General features: G+C 39.2%; 1 long non-coding RNA gene across 1 annotated transcript in view; it reads right to left on the minus strand.

Annotated features, from left to right (window-relative positions):
* The window catches only part of LOC128651668 (uncharacterized), a 31,267-nt gene extending 21,527 nt beyond the window's left edge, over positions 1-9,740 (minus strand). Inside the window, exon 1 of the long non-coding RNA XR_008401153.1 lies at positions 9,643-9,740. This is a non-coding gene — a long non-coding RNA (uncharacterized LOC128651668). The remainder of the gene's footprint in view (positions 1-9,642) is intronic.
* Positions 9,741-14,348: the final 4,608 nt, after the last annotated feature.

The following is a 14,348-nucleotide window of genomic DNA, read 5'->3' on the forward strand; positions in this document are numbered from 1 at the left end:
CTATGTAATTTGTATCTATCAAATGTATATTGCATCTATTGATCTATGTAATTTGTATCTATCAAATGTATATTGCATCTATTGATCTATGTAATTTGTATCTATCAAATGTATATTGCATCTATTGATCTATGTAATTCGTATCTATCAAATGTATATTGCATCTATTGATCTATGTAATTTGTATCTATCAAATGCATATTGCATCTATTGATCTATGTAATTTGTATCTATCAAATGTATATTGCATCTATTGATCTATGTAATTCATATCTATCAAATGTATATTGCATCTATTGATCTATGTAATTCGTATCTATCAAATGTATATTGCATCTATTGATCTATGTAATTCGTATTTATCAAATATATATTTAATCTATTGATCTATGTAATTTGTATCTATCAAATGTATATTGCATCTATTGATCTATGTAATTTGTATCTATCAAATGTATATTGCATCTATTGATCTATGTAATCTATGTATCTATCTATCTATCAAATCTATCTATCTCGTGGTTGTGCAAATGGACTGTTTGCGGTGCGTTACACAGGGAGTTTGGTCTGTCACTGTGAAGCGGGCGTAACCCTTACACTACCTGATCGATACAACATCATACCTGATGTTTTAAAGCACGTTATTCCAAACAATTTAGGAATGTTAGGTGATTTATGCCCTTTATGGCTTAAAACCAGACTCTGAATCAACTATGTAATTTTCCATTGGAGTTTTGCCATGGATCCCCCTCCGGCATGCCACAGTCCAGGTGTTAGTCCCCTTGAAACAACTTTTCCATCACTATTGTGGCCAGAAAGAGTCCCTGTTGGTTTTAAAGTTCGTCTGCCTATTGAAGTCAATGGCGGTTCACCCGGTTCGCGAACAGTTGCGGAAGTTCGAGTCCGCTGTTCGCGAACCTAAATTTTTAGGTTTGCAACATCACTATACTTTGTGTCAAGTTGTATCCAGATTCCTCTTCATCCTTTGGTTCCTGTTCATCTGTACATTCTTCATTGGACTTTTTGGACTTTGTTGTTGTATTGGAACGTTTTTCCTTCTGAGCATCAAGCAAGAAAGAGGAGTTTGGGGTGCTCAGTGGTCAGTTTATGGTCACTACAGTTACTCTGATTGGTCACTGGTTCTACCTTAGCCTTTTCATTGGCTAACTATTTATGGTATCTTTTTTCTCTGTTGTTTTAATGTTATGTTAACTTGTATTACTTTGAAAAGCTGCAGTTGAGTAGTAAAAGGAAAGTGTAAGCAAAATACTCGTCTGTGTCTTTAATAAAATCTAGATTTTTCCTTCACAAAGCTAGGATAATCGGAATTTCCCTGAACTCGACTGCAGCAGCTCACAGCACAAAGCCTTCCAGCCTTTACTGCATAAGAAACCACAAGTACTTTTTACCTCTGATACGGGTAACATTCTGATACATTGTTTGCTTTTTGTTATACCATCAACCAATTGTTTGCTGTATGTATGAAGTTAACAGCAAGAATTTTGTTACCTATTTTGCTGCATTTACTAACTTCAGCCTGTAATTCTGAGCAGCATTCTGAGACACTGTTTATTTTTTCTATGTCAACACACACCTGTTTGCTGAATGTATCAATTTACCTGCAAGTACTTTGTTACCTTTTTGCTGCATTTACTAACTTCAGCCTGTAATGCTGAGCAGAACCTCTTTTTCAATTTATCCTGTATAAAGTATTCTGCAGCTTTTTATGAGTACTAATTTACCTGGACTTTTCACAATCCTTAATCTTATACTCTGATCCATTACTCTTTGCATAAGAACAATACTTTTCTGTATTAATTGCTGAATGCTGATTATCCCAAATTCTGTTTCAGTCTTATTTTTACATAATTCAGCTACAAACTATACATTTTGTTTATTCATAGGATTACCTTACCATAGTCCTTTAAATCTGTCCTATAAATCTGACAGGCAGTAGCCGTTGCAACAAAGAGTGATGTCCATTTCACTGCTGTCAGTTTAGTAATTGTATACCTTCATCCAAGTTATTGTATACTAACTTTTGTTCTGCTCTTGTGGCATTGTCACTCATTTGATTTCATCTCTTTGGATTTGTTTGGATTGGCATCTGTCTTGTTTTCTTGATTTTCATTTTAGGGTGTACAGTTTTTTTCTATTATTCTTCCTACTATTAGTTAGGGTGGCTTTCCCCTTCAATTTGTGTATCATTTTGTTTTCCTTCATTTGCTCCCTCTCTCTTAGTAAATCTAGGTCTGGGGATTTTTTTTATATGTAGATATATATATCTGTGTTTGTATATTGATAGATATGTATATGGATTTGACAACATAGGGTGGTTATGTTGAGGAGAACTTTGGTGGGAGTTTTGTGTGAGGTTCCGCGTGGTGGATAGGGATTTTAGGCAAGATTTTCTGGTTGCATTGCGGTACCATGGGTTATGGGTAGCAGGTCAGTATCAGATTTCAGTATGGTAAGAATTTTGGCCATCTACCTTAGCCAGGAGGTTGAGGTAACAAATGTTGTAGTAATTTTTGGGTAACTGGATTAGTGATTGTTTTATGGTGTTTGAAAAGCTGGCTGGGTTAATAGGTAGTTGTGGCTAGCTTCCTTGGTGCATTTTATGTGTGAGTTGTAAATAGTGTTCAAGTTGTTTGGGGGGGGTGAGACCATTGGGTCTTGGTGTTTCTTTCTTGTTTTGGGACCATTTGGAGTGGTTTAGGGAGTTTTAAGTGGATTATGTAAGGTTCGAGTCAAAGAGGGGGCGACTGGTTGAATCCAGAGAGTGGAGTAGTTTGTATGTATAGAAGTTTTTTTTTAGTTGCAGTAGTGTTTATTCCTATATTTTTTCATTGGGTGGCTTGGTATGGAGGGCTGATGCTGGTTCCTTGATTATCACATAGTGTGGCATTGTGTTATGGTGAAATGTTTGCAGTATGGTGTGCTTGTCAATTTGTTAGAAGATATCAAACATGCCAGTTTTATACTTTGCATTTGTGGATGAATTGGGAAGCTAATGGTGGGCATATGCTGGGAGCTGCTGGTGTGGCTGGCTATATAGTTGGCTAATGGGGGTCTTTTGTGGTGACCCAGAGGAGGGTTTGGATAGGGGTGTCCTGGGGATGTAGAGTTGTTAATTTGGTTTGTTGGGCGCAGCCGTGGGGAGCTTATGCTCTAACTCAATGGCTGGAGAGGCCATGGCCTAATTTCTTTCAGGAGTGTTGGTGGAGAATGTTTAGGTATTGTCTTCCCCTTTTAGGTGAGCTCACAGCTCTTTAGGTGGGTTTTATATTCTCAATTTGAAAATGTTCTAGATTGCCATAGTTATATAGCAAATGAGATATCTAAATAAATATCGGCTAGATTCAGAGTCTTGCGTTATGCTTAAAAAGCAGCGTTGGCCAGTCCCAACGCTGCTTTTTAACGCCCGCTGGTATTACGAGTCTTTAAGGTACAGGTGTACCGCTCACTTTTTGGGCCAGACTCGGAAATACCGCAAATCCACATACGTCAATTGCGTATCCTCTTTTTTCAATGGGACTTGCATAGTGCCGGTATTACGAGTCTGACAAAAAGTGAGCTGTAGACCATCTCCTGTCAAGACTGGTACCGCATTTAAAAGTCAGTAGTAACACTACAATGCTGTAGCATAAAACTCTTAAATAAAGTGCTAAAAAGTACACTAACACCCATAAACTACCTATTAAACCCTAAACCGAGGCCCTCCCACATTGCAAACACTAAAAGAAAATTTGTAACCCCTAATCTGCCGAATCGGACATCGCCGCCACTATAATAAATATATTAACCCCTAAACCGCCGCACTCCCGCCTCGCAAACACTAGTTAAATATTATTAACCCCTAATCTGCCACCCCTAACATCGCCACCACCTACGTACATTTATTAACCTTTAATCTTCCGCCCCCAACGTTGCCGCCACTATATTAAAATTATTAACCCCTAAATCTAAGTCTAACACTAACCCTAACCCCCCTAACTTAAATATAATTTAAATAAATCTAAATAAAATAACTATCATTAACTACATTATTCCTATTTAAAACTAAATACTTACCTATAAAATAAACCCTAAGCTAGCTACATCTATCACTACTCTATAATTAAATTAATTCCCTAAATTACACCTAATCTAATCCCCCTAAAAAAAATAAAAAAAGCCCCCCCAAAATAAAAAAGCCCTACCCTACACTAAATTACAAATAGCCTTTAAAATGGCCTTTTGCGGGGCTTTGCATTGCCCCAAAGAAATCAGCTCTTTTACCTGTAAAAAAAAAAGTACAAATCACCCCCCCAACATTAAAACCCACCACCCACACAACCAACCCTACTATAAAACCCACCCAATACCCCCTTAAAAAAACCTAACACTAACCCCTTGAAGATCACCTTACCGGGAGACGTCTTCACCCAACCGGGCCGAAGTCCTCAACGAAGCCGGGAGAAGTCTTCATCCAAGCCGGGCGAAGTGGTCCTCCAGATGGGCAGAAGTCTTCATCCAGACGGCATCTTCTATCTTCATCCATCCGGTGCAGAGCGTGTCCATCTTCAAGACATCCGGCGCGGAGCATCCTCTTCATACGACGGCTCTTCTGGAATGAAGGTTCCTTTAAATGACGTCATCCAAGATGGCGTCCCTTCAATTCCGATTGGCTGATAGAATTCTATCAGCCAATCGGAATTAAGGTAGAAAAAAATCCTATTGGCTGATGCAATCAGCCAATAGGATTGAGCTGGCATTCTATTGGCTGATTGGAACAGCCAATAGAATGCAAGCTCAATCCTATTGGCTGATTGGATCAGCCAATAGGATTGAATTTCAATCCTATTGGCTGATTGCATGAGCCAATAGGATCTTTTCTACCTTAATTCTATCAGCCAATCGGAATTGAAGGGACGCCCGGTTGGGTGAAGACGTCTCCAGGTAAGGTGATCTTCAATGGGTTAGTATTTTTTTAAGGGGGATTGGGTGCATTTTAGAGTAGTTTTGAGGCTGGGGACATGGGAAGTTTCTGTAACTGTGGGCAATTTGGCGTTTGTGTTGCTTTTGGTAGTTATGTTTTGGGTAGGTTCAGTATTCATGTTGATTGGTACTTTGTGCAATTTTGGTTCTCAAGTTGTTTCAGATTATATTTAATAATAAAAAAAACATTCTTCTGCTGTGGCTCTGTTTTGGGCCATTGTGTTTCTTGGACATTTGAGAGCCAGACAGGTCTGGGTGCAAGAATCATAGAAAAAATTACAAAACAAATTAATACAACACACAGAGAAAGTCCAACACTCGCTTACAAGCTCTCAGCTAAGATTAAAAGCAAAAATGGAAGGATTAGTTACCGCCTTTGGCCAAATGGGACAAACCCAGGTACCATGTCAAGGTTCCTTCCAAAACCTGGGACCCTAAAACAGCCACACAATACAAGCTCTCAATCCAATTGTTTTGTCATTTTCCCTATGGTTCTTGCACCCAGACCTGTCTGGGGTTAACTGCCTGTGACTCTGAGGACAGCACAGCTTCCTGTGAGTGCCAGTGAGCACCCAGGGCTGAGGATGTTGCAGAGTCATAGGATGTGTATAAATTTCAAGAAACTCCAGCCACCAGCTTTCTTAAAAGACCTTTATTCTTTCATCTTGGGTCCCATTGTATTTATCAATGGGACCCAAGATGAAAGAACAAAGGTCTTTTAAGAAAGCTGGTGGCTGGAGTTTCTTGAAATTTATGGATGTTGGTGAGACTTGGCAAGTCTGTTGCTCCGTGCCCCACTAAAGAAAAATACAGTTGTGCTGTTTCCACTATTTTGAACTCATAGGATGTGTACCCAGTCCAGTCTGAGAGTGCAGTCCCCTTCCATGTTTTGTATATGTCTAGGGGTATTACATAAGCCTGTGCACCCTTCACATGTTCCCAGTTTGTTGGATTGAGAGCTTGCATTGTGTGGCTGTTTTAGGGTCCCAGGTTTTGGAAGGGACCTTGACGTGGTACCTGAGCTTGTCCCATTTGGCCAAATGCAGTAACTAACCCTTCCATGTTTGCTTTTAATCTTAGCTGAGAGCTTGTAAGTGAGTGCTGGACTTTCTCTGTGTGTTGTATTAATTTGTTTTGTAATTTTCCCTAGTAAGTTACTATTGCAGCAAATATGTAAATTATTAATATTTTTAACTTATTATTTACAGATTGCATGTTATGGATTTTTCAGTTAACTTTTACTGTTCCTTTAATTTTGGCTGTCATGTCCCTTTAAGTACTTTGACAGTTATGTATTCTATCTATGATAGATAATGTAAGAGAATTGACATTTCTCCTCTATAAGAAACAAAGTCTCTCCAGTTCAGTATTAATCCTAATGTTTTGGGGTGTATTCCATATTTATCAAACGTTAAAAAACATACACCTAGATTACGAGTTTTGCGTTACTGTGCGGTACGGCTTTTAACGCTGAAAAATGGCCATTATGCTGAAATGGCTAGGAAAGCATATTATTTTTATTTCACAGGTAAGTTTTTATTTATTTTAAGATAGTTATATTGTAATTTTAATTTAAAGTTAGGGGAGTGTTAGGTTTAGGAGTTAATAGTTTAATTTAGTGTTTTGCGATGTGGGGGGCTGGCGGATTAGGAGTTAATAGGTTTATTTAGTGGCGGCAATGGGGGGGCTGGTGTTTAGGGGTTAATAGGTTTATTAACCCCTTAATGACCGGACCATTTTTCAGTTTTCTTACCCTTAATGACAATGGCTATTTTTAAATTTCTGCAGTGTTTGTGTTTAGCTGTAATTTTCCTCTTACTCATTTACTGTACCCACACATATTATATACCGTTTTTCTCGCCATTAAATGGACTTTCTAAAGATACCATTTTTTTCATCACATCTTATAATTTAATATAAAAAATATATAAAATATGAGGAAAAAATGGAAAAAAACACACTTTTTCTAACTTTGACCTCCAAAATCTGTTACACATCTACAACCACCAAAAAACACCCATGCTAAATAGTTTCTAAATTTTGTCCTGAGTTTAGAAATACCCAATGGTTACATGTTGTTTGCTTTTTTTGCAAGTTATAGGGCAATAAGTACAAGTAGAACTTTGCTATTTCCAAACCACTTTTTTTCAAAATTAGCGCTAGTTACATTGGAACACTGATATCTGTCCAGAATCCCTGAATATCCCTTGACATGTATATATTTTTTTTTAGAAGACAACCCAAAGTATTGATTTATGCCCATTTTGGTATATTTCATGCCACCATTTCACTGCCAAATGCGAGCAAATAAAAAAAATTGTTCACTTTTTCACAAATTTTGTCACAAACTTTAGGTTTCTCACTGAAATTATTTACAAACAGTTTGTGCAATTATGGCACAAATGGTTGTAAATGCTTCTCTGGGATCCCCTTTGTTCAGAAATAGCAGACATATATGGCTTTGGCGTTGCTTTTTGGTAATTAGAAGGCCGCTAAATGCAGCTGCGCACCACACGTGTATTATGCCCAGCAGTGAAGGGGTTAATTAGGGATCTTGTAGGGACCTTGAAGGGTTAATTTTAGCTTTAGTGTAGTGTAGTAGACAACCCAAAGTATTGATCTAGGCCCATTTTGGTATATTTCATGCCACCATTTCACCGCCAAATGCGAGCAAATAAAAAAAAAAGTGACATTTTTCACAATTTTAGGTTTCTCACTTAAATTATTTACAAACAGCTTGTGCAATTATGGCACAAATGGTTGTAAATGCTTCTCTGGGATCTCCTTTGTTCAGAAATAGCAGACATATATGGCTTTGGCGTTGCTTTTTGGCAATTAGGAGGCCGCTAAATGCTGCTGCGCACCACACTTATATTAAGCCCAGCAGTGAAGGGGTTAATTAGGTAGCTTGTAGAGAGCTTGCAGGGTTAATTTTAGCTTTAGTGTAGAGATTAGCCTCCCACCTGACACATCCCACCCCCTGATCCCTCCCAGACAGCTCTCTTCCCTCCCCCACCCCACAATTGTCCCCGCCATCTTAAGTACTGGCAGAAAGTCTGCCAGTACTAAAATAAAAGGTGTTTTTTTTTTTTTTTTTTTTTTTTAAATTATTCAGCTGTGATGGACCCCTGCCTTAACCCCCAACCTCCCTGATCCCCCCCAAACACCTCTCTAACCCTCCCCACCTACCTAATTGCCACCATCTTGGGTACTGGCAGCTGTCTGCCAGTACCCAGTTTTCCCCAAAAAATAAAGTGGTTTTTTTTTTTATTTTTAAATGGTTTTTTTTCATTTTTTCTGTAGTGTAGCTGCCCCCCCCCCCGTACCCCCACCCCCCTAACCCTACCAGATCCTATTATTATTAAAAAAAAATTACTGTTTGCTGCCCCCCTCCCTCTTACCAAAATTCATTGGTGGCAGTGCCAGTGATTGCTGCGCGCGCGCGCGCACACACACACACGCACGCGCGCGCGTGCACGCAGCCCCCCCCGCACGCTCCCGGCATCCGGCGTGCACAATGCACTTGAAGGAACCGGATGCCGGGTAGCGATGGGCCGCCCACCCTCCTCCCTGTAAGCTCCCACCCACCAACGAACGGCCCCATCGCTACCGGTGCAGAGAGGGCCACAGAGTGGCTCTCTCTGCATCGGATGCTTTTTAAAGGGTATTGCAGGATGCCTCAATATCGAGGCATCACTGCAATACCCTGAGAGCTGCTGGAAGCGATTGCGATCGCTTCCAGCACTCTCTTAGACAACTGACGTACCAGGTACGTCCATTGTCACTAACTGCAAGTTTTTGCAGGACGTACCTGGTACGTCAGTTGTCATTAAGGGGTTAAGTGGCGGCGATGTGGGGGGCCAGAGGTTTAGGGGTTAATAGGTTTATTAAGTGGCGGCGATGTGGGGGGCGGAGGTTTAGGGGTTAATAAGTTTATTTAGTAGCAGCGATATGGGAGGCCGAAGGTTTAGGGGTTAAACATTTTATTTAGTGGCAGCGATGTCTGGGAGCGGCGGATTAGGGGTTAATAGCTTTTATTAGTGTCGGTGATGTCTGGAGCAGTAGATTAGGGGTTAATAACTTTATTTAGGTGTCGGCAATGTCTGGGGCGGCGGATTAGGGGTGTTTAGACTTGGGGTTTATGTTAGGGTGTTAGGTTTAAACGTAACCTATTTTCCTCATAGAAATCAATGGGGTTGCGTTACAGAGATTTTTTATTCCGCACTTCAGGTGTTAGTTTTATTTCTAATACTCTCACCCTATTGATGTCTATGGGGAAAAGCATGCATGAGCACGTCAAATCAGCCCTTGGATTTTGTGCGGTATGGAGTTTAACGCAACATACCACACAGCAGAAGGAGGATTTTCAGTAACTCGTAATGGCAGCGTTATGGAGAGTGAAATACGCAACTTTTTTGGTGTTATTTTTGCACTCTGTTTAGCGCAAAATTCGTAATCGAGGCAATAGATTTTCTGGGTCCCTACAATTTACACATCCAAAATAAATAAAGCAAAACACTAATAAAAAGCAAATCTCGGACATTATCTGGGAAAATTAATATTATGAAATAATTATCTGCTGTGTACTTAAAATGCGGATTCATAATTTTATATTTTGTTTAAATGAGCATAAACCAGGATGGAAATACTTATTGAACTTACCCTGTGGCTACTTGCAGAAGAAATATATATGGACAGCAGTAAAAGTAACAATTTCAATTATAGGCAGGATCCATCGAAGCAAAGACCAAGGCATAATATTGTTGTATCTAAAGATAAAGGATCCGAGTACAAACATTATTTCACATAATTAGTATGAGCAACTTTAGAACAATGCTGTCATTCATTACACTATGGGGTAGATTTATCAAATGTCGTGCGGATATAATCTGCTGTAGCGGATCATGCCCCCCCGACGTTGCTAAATGCCGACAGTGTATTTATCATTGCACAATCATTTTTAGTGAAATGCTTGTACAATGCTGCCAGTGCACATTCGCGGCCAATCGGCTGCTAGCAGGGTTGTCAATCATCCTGATTGTATATGATCGGATTGATTGCAGTCCGCCACCTCTGAGGTTGAGTTAAGGAGCGGCGGTCTTAGGACCTCTTCTTTTTAACTTAAGTATCTGGCGGACCTGAAACTTCAGGGTAGATTGCAGCATCCGCTGCTTGATAAATCTACCCCTTTAGCTCATGAATTACCTATTTATTAAGCTTATTTAAACCATCAGTATAGCTATTATTGGGTTGTTCATTTACTATTTACTATTAAAGGTGTCAATTGCAGTCTTTTGGTTATTTGCTCCCAAAATCGATTTTTGCTTTCTGCCCAAACTGATCTTTGAGTTTCCAGTGGGATCACAATGCAAATTATATTAGTGTATTAAAAGCCTGCAGCAATGGCTTTTCAGCAGAAAAGGTTGCCAATTTTTTTTTTTTTTTTCTGTGTTAAACTGATGGTACATTTTAGACTATAAGAATGTTGCAATGAAAAATATATTAGTTTGCAAGTAAAACCACATAATTATGTGCATATATTTTATAATAAAAGATGTATAATCCTAATTGGTATTGTCTGTTCCTTCGCCCCCCTTCATTTCTTCTTTTGGCTGGGCTGTGATGTATAGAGCAGTCACATCCACTCTCTACATAGGCTTTCCAAGGGCTTTAAAGGGGTTGGACTTCAAAATTGTCATATGACACACATGTTGATTGGATGTTCACTGGAAGTGTCATTAAAAAAAAGAGTTCATGCAAGTGGGCCGGCATAACATTGCACCCTTTCACAGGTGGATTAAAAACAAAAAAGGTACACATATACTTTTTGAAGGCAAAGATTAAATATATGGCATTTGATTAGTTAAGGTTTACCATTACTTATAAGGCTTGATTTATCAAGGGACAGCATATGGTGGGCGGAAATCCATTGGCAGAATTCAGCATTGCACAAGAGCGCTATTTTGTGCTCTTGTGCAACCCCACCTCCTACCCATGCACAGCAACTCATGCCCGGGCAGGAGCTGTCAATCTCCCTGGTTAGACGAAACCGGGTAGATTGAAATTCTCCACCTAAGAGGTGGAGAAGAGTTAGGGAAGCAGCGGTCTGATGACCGCTGCTTGATAAATACTGGCTGCAGGTTCTCTTGTGGGAATCTGCAGTCATAGGGTAGTAGAAGGCTTGATAGAAACTGTGGGGTCACCCAAACTGACAGATACAATTGAACTATACACAGCATAAATACATTTAAAATTACAGTTACATTTATATAAATAGTATCTAGAAAAATATTTGTATATTTATTTAAAAAAAAGTTATAAGGGTTAAAAGGTATATGGTATATGACAAGGTGTTTGACTGCAAAAGGCTATGGGCTAGATTACAAGTGAGGCTCAAAAGAATTTGCGCAAGCGATATTGTCTCTTCACAATCATTTTTAATTACTCTGATATTACAAGTTGAGCAAAATCTCTATTGCGCTGGCTCAATCACCATTTAAGCGTCCATTCCTTATCGCAATCTCAGAGTTGTGAATACTGTTTTTTAAAAAGAAAAAGTTACACAAAACACTTTATAATATAAATTACAAAGTACACTTACACTCATATTAAAACTGTCTAAAAAAATGATCTTTTAAAATTATTGCACACAAAAGTTATAAGGGATCAAAGATATGAGATCTCAGGTGTTATCCACCAAGGTACTTTAACATTGAGATGCATACAGATACATTGGTCAATATGTATTTGTATGTTTATAGATATGTCTATATATGTGTACATATATATTAATGTATTTATATGTGTATATAATTCAGTGACGTGCAGTGAGGTCAGAGGCTAGTGAGGCACTGGCTATGATACGCCAGAGAAACAAATATATGAACCCGATAGAGCCTTATATTGAGCAGCAAGGACTATATTTCGCACTAATATTTGTGCACCTGGGTGACAGACTAGAGGAGGGAGCCCAGAGCCATTCCACTGCTAGGCTTTGACAAAATGTTATAGTGCTAACAAAACCTACAGATATATATACAGGTATACCCCGCTCATACAGCGGGTTAGGGACCGGAGCCCCGCTGTAAAGTGAAAACCGACTTAAAGTGAGTCAAGGCATTTTTCACTTGTTTTTCACTTGCCAGTGTGTTTACAAGCTTAAAAACATGTTTGAAATAACATATATAGGTGTGCAATAGTGCTAAGTTTAGTTTAACACTAGCACAAGACAGTACACTACTGTATTCAGTTATGCAGACAGTAGAAAGGGATACATATACTGTATACAGGTACTGTACAGTACAACATGTAGTACAATACAGTGGTATGTGCTTTATTGCTTACCTTTGCTTATGATTCATACTGACAATATGACAATAATACTGTATACAGTACAGTACATACAGTAACACTGCATATACTGGTACTTGTACTGTACCTTTATTGGCCAAAAAATACTGCTTATGAAGAACTAGACTTGTGTGTACGGTACAATTACTGTATGGACTTAACAAATAATCCTGTACAGTACTGTACCTTTAATGGACAAAAAATACTGTAATGCTTATGAAGACCGGTATAATTATGGACTTACCAAATTATCTGGTACAGTACAATACTGTACTGCACAGTTTTAGCAACCCTAAAGTCTTTCCAACGCACTCTGTAAAACCGCATGCAATTTTTCTCCTTACTTGCGATGTCTAAGTCCTGTGCTGTGCCGCGCTTAGAAACTACTTCCGGGTTTGCGGCGGCGACGTATTAGCGAATCGACGTAAAGCGAATCGACGTAAAGCGGGGTATACCTGTATATATATATATATATATATATATATATATATATATATAAAAAAAGAAAAGGTAAAAGCACTCCTGGTTCATTGCAAGTCCGCTAGTAACAGTGCCCAGGGTGCGCATCAAACAGAATACAAAAGAGTGAAAAACGGAAGGCACTCACAGGGTCTTAGTAGGCAATAGTAATTTAATACTGACGTTTCGGGGTCTCCCCCATTTTCAAAGTAAGTGTACAAGCATCAAAATAACTCACCGTTTTAACAGCAAATCCCACCACCAATTGCCCCATGCAGAGTGCTATACATAACTTTTTGTTCAAGCACCCGGAGTATTATAACATATTAACAGTTCTCCACAAGTAAGACTAAGACTTTGTTTTCTAGCATACACTATATGCAAGCGCTTCTATGGAGCCTATGCAGGAGGAAGGCATTTTTATGGAGGAAGAGATCAAGGGGGAAGAAGAATTTTACTTTACAGAGGAGGATGCCTCCAGAATTCGATTTGCAGCCATACCACAGAGGGTAATGATGGAACAAACATCACAAATATATGCCAAGCTGTCGAGACTAAAGAGAATAGAAATAGACTTGATAGTACATGCTACATATCTGTCTGAGTATCACAGACGAAAATTGATTCCCAGGGGGTTCAGGATTAGAAACACACCCACTATTGGGAGAAATAATCCTGCTTTCTGTGCCAAATGGTGCAGCATAATGAACAAATGCTCCCTGGACCAAATACTATGGGTGATAGAGGAAGTAACAGACTACTCTAGCTAAACAGAAAAGAAACCAAACTATATGAATCAAACAAATCAAAGGGAAATCAACCTATGACCCCAATAGTAATAATGCATCCATAAAAACATACACAAGGCTACTTTTGCAAGAGACCAGTCAAGAATGTGCAGCCACTATGCATTTTAGACACAATCTTACAATCTTACACTACCTACCTCTCAGTTAAAGAGTTGTACGTAACAACACAGACATGGACTTGAGGACACAACAAATGATGGAGATGGAAGCCAAGTTCAGACAGAGGGGATACCCAAGAAATTCTTTGAAAAAAAGCAGAGAACTCTGTGAACAGAATACCAAACTTGAATTGCTGGCATCTAAAAGGGAACAGGTTGATGAAGAAAGGATTACCTTTACTACTACATTTACAGTAGGCAAGCACGGTATTGCTGAGACTTTAAGACACAACTGGTCCCTACTGTCCTCTGGTAAGGATCTACCATTGAAGGACACACAACCACCTAGAATTGGATTCCGAAGGGCTAGGTCTCTACGGGACCAACTGATAAAAACTGACCCTATTAATTGCTACACTAATTTCACCTGGCTGAAAAATAAACCAGGTTGTTTCCATTGTTTGGGCTGCACCGCCTGTGGGGGCTTGACCACTGGGAGCCAATTCAGCCACCCATATTCCACCAAGAAATACAAGAGTAAACACAGAGTAACCTGCACGACTAAGTATATTGTCTATCTGTTGCATTGTATTTGTGGGATGTTCTATATTGGGAAGACGGTGGACAACTTAAGAATGAGGATGGACAACCA

The sequence above is a fragment of the Bombina bombina genome, chromosome 3 (genome assembly GCF_027579735.1).
Source record: "Bombina bombina isolate aBomBom1 chromosome 3, aBomBom1.pri, whole genome shotgun sequence".
NCBI lineage: Eukaryota > Metazoa > Chordata > Amphibia > Anura > Bombinatoridae > Bombina > Bombina bombina.